Here is a 3,621-nt window from a genome sequence, read left to right as displayed (position 1 = left end):
TTTCTTGCCATAATACAAATTCTAACAGTCTATTCAGTAGGACTATCAGCTGTGTATCCACCTGACTTCTGCACAACACAACTGATGGTCCCAACCCCATTTATAAGGCAAGAAATCCCACTTATTGAACCTGACAGGGCACACCTGTGAAGTGAAAACCATTTCCGGTGACTACCTCTTGAAGCTCATCAAGAGAATGCCAAGAGTGTGCAAAGCAGTCATCAAAGCAAAAGGTGGCTACTTTGAAATACCTAGAATATAAGACATATTTTCAGTTGTTTCACACTTTTTTGTTAAGTATATAATTCCACATGTGTTAATTCATAGATTTGATACCTTCAGTGTGAATGTACAATTTTCATGGAAATGAAAATACAGAAAAATCTTTAAATGAGAAGGTGTGTCCAAACTTTTGGTCTGTACTGTACATAATAGTATGCACCACGTCATCACCCTGTAACATCCCTGGTGGCGTGCTGGCATGGCTTACCACCTCCCACCATGCAAAGCCGCCATCTTACCTATCAGTCCTGGCTGCACACTTTGCTCCAGTATCTGCTGTGTGCATGTTTATTGTCTGATTGCTTAGGGCGGCGGTGCGGTTACTGTCTGATTATTATAGTTACTGTGTGCAAACTCCTAATGGGTCCCCAGCCTATTGTTTCGAGTCACTGGATACTTAAACCTCCTCCACCCAGTAGGTGGTGCCTGAGCAACACTTTCTTTCAGTGTGTTCTGTGCAACTGAGTTGCCCTGTCCAGTCCTGTATCTTGTCTGCTCCGCCACCCTGGGGGCTGTATACCCAGGCCCTTTACCTGTATCTGTGACTTCTAGTCTGTTTTGCCACCCTGGGGGCTGAGTTCCCAGGCTCGTTCCTGTATCTTGTTTCTGGTTCAGTTCCTGTCTGAACAGTGTCCTAGAGCGTTATTTGTTTGTCTCTGTTTGTATCTTCCCTTTTCCTGCAGTGTCTGAACCTGCACCTAACTCCAATTCGTTGTCTCTGTACTTCTGTTTGTGAGTTTAGTGTTCACTCGCTACTTCATTGTAAGTACCTTTTTTGTATCTGCTCTGCTTGTCTACCGCACCTGAGGGTTTTGCTCTGCTCTGCATGTCTACTGCACTTGCGGGTTTTGCTTTGCTTGTCTACCGCACTTGCGGATTTTGCTCTGCCTTGCTTGTCTACCACACTTGCGGGTTTTGCTCTGCTCTGCTTGTCTACCGCACCTGCGGCTTTTGCTCTGCTCTGCTTGTCTACCGCACCTGCGTGTTTTGCTCTGCTCTGCTTGTCTACCGCACCTGCGGGTTTTGCTCTGAATGTCTACCGCATCTGCGGGTTTTGCTCTGCTCTGCTTGTTTACCGCACCTGCGGGTTTTGCTCTGCTCTGCTTGTCTACTGCACTTGTGGGTTTTGCTCTGCTTTGCTTGTCTACCGCACCTGCGGGTTTTGCTCTGCTCTTCTTGCCTACCGCACCTGCGGGTTTTGCTCTGCTTGTCTACCGCACCTGCGGCTCTGTTCCTGTATCCCAGTTTGTACTGGTCCCTATCCTGCCTGCGTTCCTACCTGCCAGTGCCCACCTGTCTGCATACCAGCTGTGCCTGCCAGTACCCACCTGTCTGCATACTAGCTGTGCCTGCCAGTACCCACCTGTCTGCATACCAGCTGTGCCTGCCAGTACCCACCTGTCTGCATACCAGCCGTGCCTGCCAGTACCCACCTGTCAGTATGCCATCCTAACTTGTCTGTTCCTGCATTCCCCGGTGTGGGTCAACAGCTGTGACCAGGGTCTGACCTGGAGTAGCACCTGGTTCCTCTGCTCGGTTCCTCCCTGGTTCGCGGAGTCGACTGAGCCGCTGTGCGACCTTGGTCGGACCGAGTTGATACTTAGTTACGCCCCTCCAGGCATTCCTCGGTTAATGGTCCAGTGGGGTCACCAACCATGCTCACGCCAGTCAGTCCGGGCGTTTGCGTAACACACCCCCTGTTCAGCGTGGACTACGGCGCTGAGCCCGCCACGCTAAACCGGGCACATGTCAGCTGATCTATACAGCTGACATGTGCCCGCAACAGCCATGGGTCAAATCACGATCCATCTGCGGCTGTTAACTAGTTAAATGCCGCTGTCAATCTCTGACAGTGGCATTTAACATCGCCACGCCGGAAGCGAGTCACTTGCCCCGCCCATCTGCGACTACGTCACATGATCGCGGGTCACCGATGGGTTGGCGGAAGACCCCTGTGGTTGTCATGTCCAGATTGCTATGAGCGCCGCCCAGTGGTTGGCGCTCATAGCAAGTAAGCAAATCTGCTACATACAGGCGATCTGCTCATCGCCTGTATGTAGCAGAGCCGATCAGGTAAGTGCTGCTTCTAGTCTCTAATGGAGACTATTGAAGCAAGCAAACAGTAATAAAAAAAATGTTTTTAAAAATATCTAAAAATATATATATAAAAGTTTAAAGGGAATCTGTCACCCCTCTGGGACCTATCAGACCTCTAATATGGGCATACAGGTGATAGAAATGTGAATCTATACTTACCTGTATGTTCCATATTAGCGGTTTGCTTGCCTTGAAATACATTTTTATTAACTTAGTTTAGACAAGCTTCACGTCCGGGGGATGCTAAGAAATCCCTGCCTGCCTACTTAATTTCCATATTCCTCCCCTCTCCTGACGTGCAGTTCCCGGCCGGATCCCGCGCCTGTGTAATTTACCTTGTACCGGAGGTGCAGTAATCCCTGCAGTCTGTGTATCCTTGTGGAGCAGGAAACTTGTCGCAGGCGCCGGTGAGTCACTCTGCCTTCCCAGCGCCTGCGCACAAGTTTCTTGCTCCACAAGGCTACACAGACTGCAGGGATTACTGCACCTCCCGTACAAGGTAAATTACACAGGCGCGGGATCCGGCCGGGAACTGCACGTCACAGGGCCCTGTGATGTGCAGGGGAGAGGGGGAACATGGAAATTAACAGGCGGGGATTTCTTTGTGTCCCCCGGACGCGAAGCTTATCAAAACTAAAATGTATTTCAAAGCAAGCAAACCTCTACTATGGGCCATACAGGTAAGTATAGATTCACATTTCTATCACCTGTATGCCCATATTAGAGGTCTGATAGGTCCCAGGGGGGTGACAGATTCCCTTTAAATCACCCCCTTTCACCCCATTCAAAATAAAACAATAAAAAAAATCACATACACATATTGGGTGGTTCTGAACGCGGCAATACCAAATCTACCAATATAAAAAGAGAATTAATCCAATCTGCAAACGGCGTAATGAGAAAAAAAAATTAAACGCCAGAATTACATTTTTTTAGTCGGCCAACATTGCAATAAAATGCAATAACGGACGACAAAACCATTGGATCTAGGCCCAAACTGGTATCAATAAAAATGTCAGCTCCACATGGAAAAAATAAGCCCTCACCCGGCCTCAGATCATGAAAAATGCAGATGCTACGGGTCTCGGAAAATGGAGCCATTTGTTTTAGCAAACTTTGGATTTTTTTTCACCAATTAAAAGAAAAGAACCTGTACATGTTAGGTGTCTATGAACTCGTAATGACTTGGAGAATAAAGGCATTGAGTCTATGAGAGCGCAAAAAAATTGGATCCAATACGGA

The sequence above is a fragment of the Phyllobates terribilis genome, unplaced genomic scaffold (genome assembly GCF_046119375.1).
Source record: "Phyllobates terribilis strain yellow unplaced genomic scaffold, ASM4611937v1 Scaffold_237__1_contigs__length_3040347, whole genome shotgun sequence".
In the NCBI taxonomy this organism is placed as follows: Eukaryota; Metazoa; Chordata; class Amphibia; order Anura; family Dendrobatidae; genus Phyllobates; species Phyllobates terribilis.
Note: the sequence above shows the minus strand (reverse complement) of the source record.